The 14,974-nt window shown below is 42.0% G+C and overlaps 1 long non-coding RNA gene across 3 annotated transcripts in view; it reads left to right on the top strand.

The window, feature by feature from the left end:
* The first annotated feature begins 1,418 nt into the window (after positions 1 to 1,418).
* The window catches only part of LOC122563594, a 108,250-nt gene continuing 94,694 nt past the window's right edge, over positions 1,419 to 14,974 (top strand). For 2 of the 3 annotated variants that reach the window (XR_006315661.1, XR_006315662.1), the window contains exon 1: positions 1,419 to 1,595. This is a non-coding gene — a long non-coding RNA (uncharacterized LOC122563594). Of the gene's footprint in view, positions 1,647 to 14,974 lie in introns of all 3 variants that reach the window. The other variant, XR_006315663.1, reaches the window with a different exon arrangement.

Raw genomic sequence — 14,974 nt, 5'->3', positions numbered from 1 at the left:
AAATAACAGTCAAAATGATCAACTTTGAGGTAGCTTTGGATATTCGGGAAAACAAGCAGTGGGAAACAGTCTAGGTTTGCTGACTGTTTTGGATTGTCCTTCAGACTCCAAAGTTAAAACTGAATCTCCTGGATGTTGCTGTGAACAACCAAGAAGAAAAATCTTATCAAGAATAATTTTTGTCATTTTCCTTCACCCATTTTATTTATGAGCAGTAAAGGTGTTGGCGAAGTAGAGAAAAGCTGTTTGGAGCCAGGAGGTCATGTGGGAAAAGCTCCAGGAAAATCTTCAAATCAAGTTGGCAATCCGAAGCAGGAAGCGATCTGCAGCTTGGGAGAACTGGGGTTAGAATGTTCTGCAAGACATAAGTGGGACATTTTGCAGCCAAACTCTAACGCTGCTATGTTGTTTCTCTGACTTTTGGCACCACCCCAAGATCAATGCACTGCTGCAAATCTGGTCCTTTGCACATCCCCCACATTCTTCGCCTCACCACTGGCAGTTGATCAAAGTTGACTGGCAGCTATCCCTTCACCTGCCCAGGCCCTCAAACTTTCAATTCCCTCAGCAAACCATTCTGCCTCATTTCATGAGCCTCCTTGAAGACCTGCTGATTTGATGTTGTCTTTAGCAAACCTTCATTACATTTCCTTTTCTAGATTTGCATCAATGTTTATCTGATAATGCTCCTGTGAAGTGCCTGAGGATGTTTTGCTAAATTACAGGCACTCGACATAGGCAAGTTAGTGTTGCACACTTCGGAGTTGAAAGGGTTAAATTCCTCATTTCACTTATTCTATTCTGAATTCCCTGACATGCAATTGCTGCTGCATTTATTGTACGGATGGTTGCTTCAGGTAACGCATGTTGGCACAAGAAGAAGAAGTTGGAAGCAAATGGGGCTGGCAAGGGGAAGGGCAATTGCCCCTCAGCATTTGTAGTGGCAAAGAAAGATATGTGTGATCTCACTTGCTTAACTGTATGCCTCTGATTAATGATATCGGTGGGAGGCTTGCTCTCTCTGGCCATTGTGGTAGTCCAGCTGGGGCTAAGAAATCAGCAATGTGTAATTCCTTCCCAAACTCATGACCTTATTCAGACAAAAAAAAATTCTGGGGGCTAAAAAAGGACAGATAGACATAATCTCTTCCCCCACACTGAGTCCACCTCCCAGTGTTAACGCAGAGCCGCACATCTTATGAAAATCTGGAAGGGGCTTGGGCTGGAAGAGGCTGTCGTGTGTCTGTGCTGCGCAGGTTCTAATCAAATTCATCAGGGCACTTTTATAAAATATACATGAGCAACGCTTCGGCACCATACACTTCCCAGGATGCTTCACGGCAAAGAGCAGCAGTCTTGTGGCATATAAAGCAGTGTGCTTCCCTTGCCCACCAAAATGCAATTGACGGCAGGTGTTGGGTCTGTCATGTTTGGGTAAACATTGTACAACAGGAGTTTTGGCATCTTCCTGTTTATTTTTTTTTGTGCGTCTCCTTTTTTTCTGTGTGACGTGTGTGCTTTTATATATTTATATCTATATAGTCCTCGTGAAAACCCGCGTGGAGTAGCCGAGCGGCGACGTTTTTTTTTAAAAGGTAAGCTGTCGCTTTTGGAGAGAAAAGAAGAATAGATCTTGAGCTTGCGTGGTGAGTGACTCGATTGCGTGTTTTTTTCCCTCTCTGTTTGTTTCTCTTGTCGTGCGCATTTTGCTTTTGTTCCCTTTTTTTCTTCTTCTTCTCCTTCTCCTTCGCTTTCCAAGTTTTGTAAACAAGTGCGCGCTGGTTTCGAGCTGATCTCCTGGCAAAGGAACAGATAGAATTCTCGGGAAGAAGTGGCTGGGTTGCAGATCGCAGAGAATAAGCTGGCACTCAGCTGGCACCGCGCCAAGAACTTGTGTTGGGAGGGTTGCCAAGCTGGGTTGCCTACAGTGGAAGAAGCGAGGAGAGAGAACAGGGAAGGCGGGTATGTGGAAGCTCAGCCAGCCAGTTGGTACACACACACACACACACAGACACACACACAGACAGACAGACAGACACACACACACACACACACACACACACACACACCTAAATACTTTATTTGTCCCATACAGACCACAGGGTAAGAGGACGAGAGACAGAGATAAAGGGGAATTAAATAAATAAATTCGACAGTATTCTGTCACACAGTCTCAAAGCACTTTCAGAGAGCAGAACCAAACGCAACAGCCGTGGTCACTCTTGAATCCATAGGCCTTGCGGATGGGTAAAAAAAGTGACAAACATGTTATGGATTCAAACTTCTGCTGCCTCTGCAGTTCAAAAGATGGTAGATATAATTATTTTTGCAAAGATAATTTAGATTCTCATGATGCTGTATGAAGAATGCAGGTAGGATGATTGGACTCTAAATATCAAAATGATTGATAGTAAATTGCACAACTGAATGAATCCTAATCCTTTAGGCACTGTGCCAGTCAGTATGCCAGCTGGACAAAGTTCAGCAGGGCAAGAGTTAATTTTTTGTTGTGGTGTTGCACACCCCCAGTCCTTGAAATAGTATTCAAACCTAATATCTCAACTCAATTTGACAGAGTTTCAATGCCAGTGTAATAACAGTGAGCTGGTTGTCACTCGCATCCAACTCTAATTACTTTTTTTTTCATGCTTGCATGTGGGGTTTTAAAGCATTTCATACCTGCTGTGTTGGATTGCATAGTTTGTTTAAGTAGCAGATTGTTTTGGGTGCTATGTGCCAACTAACAGCTTGGCATTGTTTAAAGACTGAACATTCATTTGATGCAAGCTGGCATTTGTTTCATACCAGGATGTGATTTTTTTTTATTCCTGGCCTTTTTTGTCTTTTTTCTTTCATAAGATGTGGGTCTCATTAGCAAGGCAAATGCCCTTAAACTGAATGACTTTCTAAGCCATAGCAGAGGCCAGTTGAGACTCAACTACATTGTTGAGGGCCTGGAGTCACATTAGGCCAGACTGGGGAAAGATGGCAGATTGCCGGAGACTATAGTAAACTTCTTACATCAGGTTATAATGGTTTCACGGTCATCGTTACCCAGATGAACTTAATATTCCAGATTTATTAATTTAGTTTAAAGGCCAAAAAGTGCCATGGTGTGATTTTCTTCTGTTCCCACAGCATAAGCCTGGGTCCCTGAAAACTAATCCAGTGATATTTCCAGTGTGTCACCATCTTCCCATTTGGCATTCACTAAAAACTCATGATGGAGGCAGTCAGTGCACCAATTTCCTCAAAAATAAATACCAATGTTACTTCTTCAGATGAAAGGCTATCTAAAATTATGAGCTCCTTTGTCCCTGCCATGACTCAGTGGACTGGATGGCACTCTAATTTCTGCATCAGAAGGTAGTGGGTTCAACTACCTGCTCCAGATACCCCAACAATCCAAGTTGAAACTTCCATTGTCAGTACTGAGGGAGCGCTGTCATGCCTGAAATGCATAGGCTCTGTCTACCATCTTGAGTCGAATTAACTGATCATGCAGCGTGATTCAAAGAAGAGCAAGGAGCTCTTCCCAGTGACTTGGACAATATTTACCCCTCAATAAACACCTCAAAGCCAATGAGCTAATCATTATCACATTGTTTGTGGGAACATGTTATGTGGAAACTGGATGCCGCATTTTTACAACAGTGGTTATGTTTCCAAAGTACCCATTGACTGTAGAATCCTTGAGATATCCTTAGGCTGTGAAAGAAGCTGTTTAAATACAAATTTTTCATTAACATTTGTACAGTTATAAGATTTATTTGCATGTGAGTGTAGCATTTTAGATTTTTCTTTGCCTTGGGTACTTGAATAGTTGAAAGAGAGGGTGATATTTTATTTAAAGGGCAAATTGCTAAACATCATAGAAGGAGAAGATACATGCCTATGGGAAAAAAGCAGGGCTGCAAGATAACTTTTGGAATTATTTACCAAAAGGTGTTGGCACAGATTTGTTGGGAAGAATTTTCTCCAGTGTGCTATAAATCTCTATGATAGTATAATCGTTCTAAACTTTCAGCATAGTTCCACAATATCAATGAAACACCAAAGACCTGATCTGAAAACAGAACTTCTCCGAAGGATGTATGTAGCCAAGTCACACAGGGCCCAGACATTCTTAATTTTGGATCCTCTTCTAGCTAAACATCTCAGTACTTGTGGTGATATAATTGCCCTCAACACTCCTCAGCTAGGCAAACTACAAAACAAAAACTGCCAGTTCTGCTCATCAAGCAGCAGACACTGTTGGAGAATATGTGTAGAGATTGAGTGACAATGTGGTTTGAATTATGTGTTCTTCTGATATGTTGCTGATCTTCCTTCTCTCCACCATTTGTGGGCGGCACGGTGGCACAGTGGTTAGCACTGCTGCCTCACAGCGTCAGAGATCTGGGTTCAATTCCCGACTCAGGCGACTGACTGTGTGGAGTTTGCACGTTCTCCCCGTGTCTGCGTGGGTTTCCTCCGGGTGCTCCGGTTTCCTCCCACAGTCCAAAGATGTGCAGGTCAGGTGAATTGGCCATGCTAAATTGCCCATAGTGTTAGGTAAGGGGTAAATGTAGGGATGTGGGTGGGTTGCACTTTAGCGGGTCGGTGTGGACTTGTTGGGCCGAAGGGCCTGTTTCCACACTGTAATATAATGTAATGTAATCTAATCTAAAATCTAATCATTTATGGCTGTATCTTCATTTACCTAGTTCCACACTTTGAGGTTCCCATCCTAAGGCCTTGCACTTCTCCACCTTTAAATGCCAAATTAAAATTTACCTTTTCTGGTCATCTCTCATGACACCTTTGGGCCAGCATTCATTTTTGTCTGATTCTGCTACAGTAATGGGCAATTTTGTGACATTGAAGTGAAAATTGATGCAAGTTTTTTTTGATATGTGGAGATTGGCTGAGTACCAAAGCGTGTATGTGTGGGTGTGTGTGCATATATAAGCCTGCATATGTGGAATTTGGGGTCAGGGTAGGATTGGGCAACTATGCACCCCTATGCGTTTGACACTTAATATTTAGACTTGCTTCTTAGAGTATTTAGACTTTAGAATGCAGACTTGACTTATACACAATAGAGTTACTGATGTCCTTAAAATTATATACCATTGTAGTTTATTTGAAGAATTCTTTACGATGTTGCTTATTTTGGAAAGCCTTTGGAAAGACTTTAGAAACTGAAATCCATGGAATGTCTGCTAGGTTAAAAACAGTATAAAAAGTAGGAAATTATGAATGCTAATGAAAATCAACTAATCGAGCTGAGTGGAAACCTAGGTATCATTGTTTAGTAATCTTCATGAATGAACTGGATGGTGAATCTATCCATATATTTTCTCATTAATAGAGAGGTTTAAAGTAAAATCAGGTAGAACGGAGAGCGGAGGTAATAACTTTCAGAGAAAATAATTATATTTATAAAGTCACATGATTCAGTGATCTCTCAAGTCACTTCATAAAGAATGAATTACATTTGAAAAGTGTGGACTTGTGTAGGCAAAGACTTTATCATTGCAAGTAGACAGACAAATGAACAATGAAACTTAATGCTGACAAATGCAAAGTACAGGAAAGAATGAGTAATGTAGGTTTATAATGAACAGATGGAAAATGTCATGGGACACTGCATCATACTGGACCCATTTTTCTGGACAATTTGGGGAAGCAATTAAAGATGGGCATTTATTGAGTTACCGAGGTAAAACTAAGAAATAAGCCTACAGAAATAAAAATGTCAACGTGTCAATCTTGCTCAGTTGGTATCACACTACCTTTTGGAATGGAAGATTGTTGGCTCAATTCCCTCCCCACCAACTGGAGCACATAATTCAGATTGACACTTCACTGCAGCACTGTTGGGGATGTTATCTTTTAGATGAGATGTTAAATTGAGGTGGGGTGCAGACCGGAGCAAGACTGATCCCAAGGGTGAGGGAGATTTCCTTTACAAGTAGCTTGATAACCAGAGATTATGGATTGAAAATAATTGGTAAAAGAGCAAGGAAGGAAATTAAGATAAATTATGTCATGGAGGTTTATTGAGACCAGGAATGCATTGCTGGAATTAAATTCCATTTAAAAGGTAATTGGACATCGACTTAAAGAGGACTGTTTTGCAGGGATGTGGGATGTAATCTGGGAGCTGAATCTCATTTGAACAGTTTTTTTAAAGAGCCACAGGGCCTTTTGTGCCAGAAGTCTCTTTGATTTTATGATACGAGGATAAGCTATGAAGGAAAAATCCTAAAAGTTTGAGCCAAAGCAGAAACTGGTTAATAGAGACCTAACCAGCGTAACATGAAATATTTACTGAGAAAAATGTGGTGAATGTCTTATTTCAAGGTAAATGAGAACTAAGGACATAACTTTAATTCGATTAAAGTAAACTCACCTCTATGAAAGTCATTACATACGGGTGATTAGCATATTGAAGGAAGGCAAGATACAATTGGATGTAAGCCCAGCCTTCTACAGTGTGATTTTAAGCCCTCAGTTAATCTCTTGCTCAAACGCAGTTGGTGATGGTTGCTGACCACAGAGAGAAGCAGGATTTTTGGTGGCTGGGGCCATCCCGTACAGTCAGGTAGGTTAGACAAGGATGGATACAGAAAAAAGCAGGATAGTGGACTTAAAATATATATCAAGTAATTTCATAGATTAGCATAGGATTTACAACAGAGAGAAAGGGTCTTTGTCTTGCATTTGGTTTATGCCAGTATTTATGGTCCATAGGAGCATGCCTTCCATCCTACTTCATGTAATCCTGTCATTGTCACCTTCTATTGCTCTCTTCCTTGTGTACTTATTTAGCCTCTCTTAAATCTGCCTATGCTATTCACCTCAAATATTCCATAATGCAGAATGTTCCATTTTTTCACTATTCTCCAGGTAAGGACAATTCTCCTGATTCTGTAGTTATTTGGTTGGTAACTGTGTTATACACAGTGCCCCTAGATGTGGACTCTCTTAGAGATGGACATATATCCATTCTGACTACAAAATGAAAGGCCTCTGTCAAATCTCCTCCTAAAGAGTCTGTTCAATCTGTTTAAGTTTCCTTAGGTTATCTAAAATACCTAAACACATAAATAGAAAGCAGGTCACTAACACCAGTGCTTCACCAGAGGCTCACTGATGATATTACCTAGTATGGTGATGAAGCGTCTGAAAACAAACCTTCCAGCTCAGCGAACTAACTTACATCCAAAGGGACCATATTATTTAATACCACATGGATGATTGTCCTTGCCCTTTTGTGAGTTGCCCCATAGCCCAGATATGGGTCCCATGCTCAGGGTTCTGAGTCATGGCCATTGGTGGCAGAACCAGTGAATTTTCGGTGGTGATGATGATACAGTCAGCTCCTTGAGGAGCTACAGCTACTTGCAGACAGAAGATCCTTCAGGAAATAGTCTTGTGCTTCCTTTCAATCCTCACATCAAGGGCAACTGGAAGCCTCCTCACGTGTACTTTTCCCCTAGTTACATTACTCATTGACGTTGGAACTAGGAAGCTCCTACAGCAACTGAAAGGAAAGCACAGGTTTGGAGAAGTGTGAAAAAGATCTTGGACAGGTCACAACTACAGTTTGGAAATGAGAACTGTGCACAGCACTACAAGTGTGTTCCAACCAAGTTCTAAAAAAGTTTAACATAATGTATTTGGTTTTCAGTTCTGACCCTCCAGAAAGGAACCACTTAGGTTATTTCCATGAATTAATTGAGTGGTGGAACAGGTTCCAGGGTCTACTCCTACTCCTTGGTTTCTGGAGGACATTACAGTTGGGAAAACTGGGAAGTGAAACCTGAGTGAGGGAGTCTCAATGTTCATTGATGGGACTCAGTTGAACAGAGACCTTCAAGGAAATGCAACTTTCCTTCAATATCATCTAGTCCTGGATCTCCTTGCAGTTAGATTGGTCTAGGAGGGAAGCCATAACATATTAACGAGACAGGGTTTAGGCTAAAATTATATTTGGGACTGGTTGATCCCACTAATGCCTAAATTGTATATTCAATTAATGGTCCCTGTGATCTGCTCTCTTGGCTGCTCCAAAAGGCAGATTAATACTGCAACTAGTTCGAATGGAAGCATATAAGTCATTGTGCCTATTTTAACAAACCTTCTTAAAGACATGTCCTGTCTTAAATGGACATGAAGTGTTCAGATTGACCATGGAGTGCTAGAAGAATCTGATTGATGGGCTGAATACCATTTTCTCTTTCTAGCATCTGTTTTCTTGTGAGCCCCGCACAACTTGTTCATTTTCATCCCAGCCTGTTTCAATGGAGATTAATGTTGTGTGGTTTTTGTAACAGATGACGGACTGGCAACAGTAGCTTCACACTCAACTTGTTCAGCAAAAGATGTTGAACCATAAGACTAATTCAATAGAAACATGCCAATGTTTCTATGGTGCTATAGGCTGGAGGCCTATTACATGCAGTAACCCAGTGGATTGGAAGTGGAACTGTTGTAGGATTTGGGCATGCTGAGACTGGTTAGCTGAGCAGAAGAATAGTAAGTGGAATTCATCCTGGAGAAATGTGAGGTGAGGTGTTTGGGGAGCTGAAAATGTGTTGCTGGAAAAGCGGAGCAGGTCAGGCAGCATCCAAGGAACAGGAGAATCGATGTTTCGGGCATAAGCCCTTCTTTAACAGAAAGTGTGAGGTGTTTGGGGAGGCCAAACAAGTCAAAAAAATAAGCAAATAAGTGGATGGATGCTGAGATGTGTAGGGAGTGAGGGTCCTTCGAGTGAATGTCCACAGAACCCTGAAAGTAGCGGAACACTTTGAAAAGCAGGTTAAGGCTGCTTGTGAATCCTTTCCTGTATTGTCTGAAATTCAGAATATAAGAGCAGGGAGGTTATGCTGTAACCGTATAAATCAGTAATTAAGCCACAACTTGTGTGCTACATGCAGTTTTGGTCACCTCATTATGGAAAGGACATAAATGTATTAAAGGAGAGCTTTAGTGGCACAGTGGTAGTGTCCCTGCCTCTGGATCAAATCAAACAGATTCAAATCCCACTTGCTCTGGATGTGTGTCACAACAAGTCCAAACAGAATGGATGGGTTTAAAACAACCGTACGCTGTTTTGTAGCACAGTGGTAGTATCCCTACGTCTGGGCCAGAAGATGTGTCATAACACGCTTGAACTGGTTGATTAAAAATAAATGTAACAATCGTGCAGACAGGAGAATCATAGAATCCCTCTTCTGCATAAAGAAGCCATTCAGCCCATTGGATCTGCACTGACCCTCTGAAGAGCATATCCCCACCTTATTCCTGTAACCTCACACTTACCATGACTAATTCACCCAGCCTGCACATCCCTAAACATTTTGCATGGCCATTGCACTAACCTGCACATCTTTGGACTGTGGGAGGCAACCAGAGCACCCAGTAGAAACCCACACAAACACAGGGAAAACATGTAAACACTACACAGACAGTCTCTCAAAGTTGGAACCAACCTGGGTCCCTGGCGCTTTAGGGTAGCAATGCTAACCACTGTGCCACTATGCCATTCAAAGCAGAGGTTTGCAAGTATACTGTCAGGATCTGGGGCTTGCAGCTTGAAAGGATAAGAGAGGCTGCAAGCCCCAGATCCTGACAGTATACTTGCAAACCTCTGCTTTGAATGCTTAGAAGTTGTCTGTGCATGCAACTCAAGTGATGAAACTTCCAAGACTAAAGACCAAATGTTGGTAAGGAGGATGAGGTTGGTTGCTTTCTCAATAGCTGGGGCAGGCTTGATGGGCCAACAATATTTTTTTGATGAAGGACTTATGCCCGAAACGTTGACTCTCCTGCTTCTCAGATGCTGCCTGACCTGCTGTGCTTTTCCAGTGCCACACTTTTTGACTCTGATCTCCAGCATCTGCAGTCCCCACTTTCTCCAAGAATGTTTTTCTATCCTGTAAACATTCCCTAATTCTATGATCAACCAGTCTCTATAAATGTCTGTAAAACAAGTTGCACCCACAACTGCAGTCCTGCACATCCAGAAACTTTGTCTCTGAAGAAAAGCTGGTGTGTTAATATATTAAAACAAATGGGCAATTTTCAAGCTTTAATTTGCATCATTTTGCAGGTTATTTACATATTGTTACAACACAGTTGCACCATGTCTGGATACCGAATTTCCCACATAAAGTTGGGTCTGAGCTCCAAAAGGAAATCGCTTGATTAAAAATGAAGAATTTTCATGCCTTTGTATCACAGTCAATTGAACCATTTATTCCAATGGCTCACTCTGAAGTTAATGGAAATGCTGTGAATACAAATATGTATTTGACACAAAACTCATTAACTCTCTAAAATGTCCTGATGAAATGTGGCAGTGGGCTGTAGCTGAACACCAGTACCCAGGTAATTAGGGAATGTTTCATGCTTAGATCAATGAGCAGGAAGAGATTTGGATCATTAGAATTCTATACAGTATGAATTAATTGGGAGATGTTCAGTCCTCTGGGACACTTAGGAAGTGGGAGGGATTAGGAAGTGATTTGGTTCATTGCAATTCTCAACAGTGGGAATGATTTAGGAATTTTTTACAAAGATGTTAGGGAGCCGGCTGGGTGTTTACAACCATCTGAGAGCTTCCTGTTCACGATTAGATTAGACGATTAGAATCATACAGCACGGAAACAGAACCTTTGGTCCAACTTGTCCATGCCAACCAGATATCCTAAATTAATCTTGTCCCATTTGCTGGGATTTGGCCCACATCCCTCCAAAACCCTCCCACCCATGCACCCATCCAGATGGCTTTTAAATGTTATAACTGTACCAGCCTCCTCCACCTCCTCTGGTAGTTTGCTCCACACATGCACCACCCTTTGCATGAAAAATTTGCCCCTCAGGTCCCTTTCCCCATTCACCCCAAACCTTTGCCCCTCTGGTTCTGGACTCCACTACCCTGGGGAAAAGACCTTGGCTATTCACCCTGTTATTGCCTGTTATAAACCTCTATAAGATCACCTCAGCCTCTGATGCTCCAGTGAAGACACCCCTGGCCTATTCAGCCTCTCCCTGTAGCTTAAACCCACCAACTCCCACAACAGCTTTGTAGATCACATTTGTTTTGAGACTGGGAGACTAGATTTTCAAACAGCTGCAGAGATGACACTGAAGGCAGTGCAGAGGGGCCTGCAGCTTCTCACCATTGGTTAGCATGATGAGCCAAATGTTCAGGGGTGGAAAACAAGGGCAGGGATTGAAAATGCTGTATCTCTCTAACCACCCACACAGAAGCTGAAACATAGCCAAGTACTGGAGCTGGTCTATTTGTAGCAGGAGATTGTCTGTTTATAGCAGGAGATGGTCTATTTGTAGCAGACCCAGGCTGATGTGAAGGATGGGATGAGGAGGAGAATGCTCAATCCAACTAGGAAGCCCTTCCCTTGTCCTGCCCCTGTCATCAGGCCTCCACTAAGGTTATTGGCTGTCAAGTGAACAGCATTTGTCCTGTTGTGGTGACAGTTCAGCACCTCAGGCCTCTTTGCGATTTCACATTTGCAAATAACTTCAGAGGCCAGCTCCACCTTGAAGCCGCTTCCTGTTCTCCCTCCTGCGTTTGCAACTCTGATGAAAGGGCTGCTATTGGAAGGGTTCCTATTGGCCCTGGAACCTCGAGAACCCATCATCACTCATGTGGACAAGTCAAAACATTGTGCCATAAAATCTTGATTAAGATGAGTTGTTTTTATAATATGAGCTTTGCCGCATGTTATCAGGAAAAAAAACTTGGAAGTCACAAATCTTGAAAAACCAAAGGAAGGTAAAATAACGAGCTGAAGCAGTTAGAAGTGTTTCTCTAAACTGAAAATAGCAAGAGGTACTTTTTGAAGTTTTCAGACCACGTACATCTTTGCTTACGAGTGAACCCAGATGGGAGAAATCCATGTTTACACTGTTCATGCCTAATAACAGAAATGCCTCTTCCACCCTTCACTGCAAAGCTCCATTTATTACATTGCAGCATTGCTTTGCATAAAACTGCCTCAAATGTATTGCAATACTTTGGTTGAATTGTAATTTATACCTGGGGTTAATCTATTTTGTACATTAATTTATTAAATTGAATAATTATTTTGAAAAAAAACATTGAGCCAGATGCTGATGTAATGTTGGGTCAGGACCCAGAAATTCATCCAAGCTCAGAGTCCTGACCCCAGTACAAACATTCAACCCTAGCTAATTCAATATATGAAAGTAAAATACAGCCCATGAGAGCAACTCGAAATAAAAACAAAAAGTGCATGTGTGAAGGGAAGCAGGATTAACATTTCAGGTGGACAACTTTTAATCAGAAAGGTAGAAATGTAAGAGATTTTAAACAAAGGGAAAAAGGGACTGGTGGGCGGAACAAACTAGGAGATCTTGTGATAGGGCAGAGATTAAATGAGTTTAAATAATCAAAGTAAAATATCATTGATGCTGGAAATCTGAAATGAAAACCGAAACCCAACAGGTCTAGTAGCATCTGAGGAGAGAGAAACAGAATTAATATTTTGAATCTAATACAACCTCTTTGGAACACACAGACAAGTTGATGTTCAGACGTTCTTCTCTTCCTACATTTTTAAAACTGCATTCCAAATTCTAAAACTGCCACAGTGGGATTTGGGTTAATCTTCTCTGGATTATGAGTTGAGTACCTTAATCTTTGCTCCACTCTGCATGATAGTGAGGAATGTTAATATTGATGAATGGAACACTTACAGTAAGAGATAAGAAGAGAGTTGACATCTTGGGTTGATTTCACAAAACCAGTTGTCCACTCCTCCCTGGATCTCCGATGTTTTCTCTGTATAAATGGTTGATGGGACATATAAACAGGAGGTCATTCAGCCCTTTAAATCTGCTCTACCATTCAAGTAGATCATGTCTGATCTGTACGTAAACACCATTTCTTCATCTTGGGACATATCCTGACTACATTTATCAACAAAAATCTGCCAATTTCTATTTTCTGAAATCTCCCATTGACCCTCAGCCTCCATAGCTTTTCTTGAGGGTAGTGGTGACTCCCCATCTCCACCATCCTTTGTTTGAAGACGTGCCCTCCTCAGATCATGACTGAATTATCCTGCTCAAATTTTAAGGCTATATCCCATTCTTCTGGACTGTTCAGACAGGGCAAATAGTTTCTCTCCATCAGAACACAGGAGCATGAGTTGGCCCTTCAGACCTGTTTCACCATTCAACAAGATGATGGGTTGATCTGGTTGTGGGCTCTGTCTTCTGACATGCCTGTCTGCACCCATAACTCTTGACTCCCTTGTCTATCAAACATCTATCTAATTCAGCCTTGAATAAATTTAAAGACCTAGCCTCCACTGCTTTCTAAAGGAGGTATTTCCACTCTCTAAAATCCTTCCAAAAAAGCAAAATCTCCAAATCTCTGTCTTAAATGGGAGACTTCATAGTCTTAAACTATGTCCTCTAATATTAGTCTCTCTCACAAGGGAAACATCCTTTTGTGATCCACTCACTTGTCCACCGTGTAGACCCTTCAGGATTTTAACAAAATTCAATAAAGTCACCACTAACTCTTCTAAACTCCTAACCTGTTCAACCATTTATTGCAAAATGAGCCCTCAGCCCATGAATGAGCAGAGTGACCTTCCAAACCACCTTTCGTCCTCCCCAATCTTTACTCATCTTAGATGCCTGTATTAGATAGCCCCTTAATCTTCTACACTCAAGGATCATGCATGGTCTATGAAACCTGTCTTTATCATTCAACCATTTTAGCCCATGTCTTATCCTAGTGAAACTAGGCTGCTTCTGCTCCAAAGGCATTGTGACATTCTCAATGTACAATGCCCAGAACTGAATGCAATTCTCAAAATGCATGACTGCCAGAACCAATAACAAAAAACAGTGACATCTGCATTTAGCTCCCCACACCAGGTACAAGCAGAATTTTCAGAACCATGAGATCCCGCATGACTTCACTTTCACCGTACATGTTCTAATCCCAACCTTTGCCCAGCTATACGATGAGACCAAAGTCCCACAGCAATTACCCTGTGCTCAATGAGTGAATTTGTCAACTGGAGCTGAATCTTGAGCAGCTTTGTGCTGAACGATTGTTCTCACTAATAGCTCAGCTGCTTTGAAGTAAATGTTCCCTGAGCAGGGAGTTGGGAGCAGGGAGCCAAGTAGTCTGACCATCCCTTATCACCTGTCATTCCCTGAGAAATTTGTGAAGAAAAACACCTTTGACCACAATTCCATCAGGCAGTGGTCAGCATATAGCATCCTCTGCACTCTGCAAGAAAAGGAGAAAGTGAATCCTGTTGGGTTGTCCCTGAGCAGACAGCCAAATGGCAGAATGCCTCATCACCATGCAGCAAGTGTCACTATGTTCTGTGGTGCTACTTGCCCCTGGTGTTGCAAAGGACAGGCCTGGCTTTGTTGTCCTGGAATGATCCTAGTCGTTGGACTGTCCTGTATCACTTGACCTTGTGGAAAAATTTGTTAAGATAAATACCTTTGACCACAAGTCCATCAGGAAATGGTCAGCACATAGTAAGCTCGAGACCCTGTGGGAAAAGGAGAGGGTGGATCCTGTTGGGCTGTTCCCTGAGTGGACTGTCAGAACTTTCCAACAAGCACCAAGACATTGCTTGGCTGGTGGTGAGAAGGGCACTACTTGTCAGATCCAACATATGCTGCCCTCAAAGTGGCTGCACTGGTGAAGAGACTGGCACTCATCTCCTTCTGGAATGTGCCTAGGCAAAGAAGGTCTGGAAAGGAAGGCAGTGGCTTTTGTTGAGGTTCATCCCAAGCAGTTTCGTGATGCAGGACTCTTCCGTCTGTTCTCCGGGACGCACATCAAGAGAAACATTGATGGCAACTGGAGGACCATCAACTCAGTGAAAGGTGCTCTTTGGCCTGAAACTTGTTGGTCTTCCAGAGCAAGGGGTTGACATTGACCTAGTGTTGCAGGCTG

This window comes from Chiloscyllium plagiosum, chromosome 27 (assembly GCF_004010195.1).
Source record: "Chiloscyllium plagiosum isolate BGI_BamShark_2017 chromosome 27, ASM401019v2, whole genome shotgun sequence".
Classification (NCBI taxonomy): Eukaryota; Metazoa; Chordata; class Chondrichthyes; order Orectolobiformes; family Hemiscylliidae; genus Chiloscyllium; species Chiloscyllium plagiosum.
Note: the sequence above shows the minus strand (reverse complement) of the source record. Positions and strands in the feature narration are given on the sequence as shown.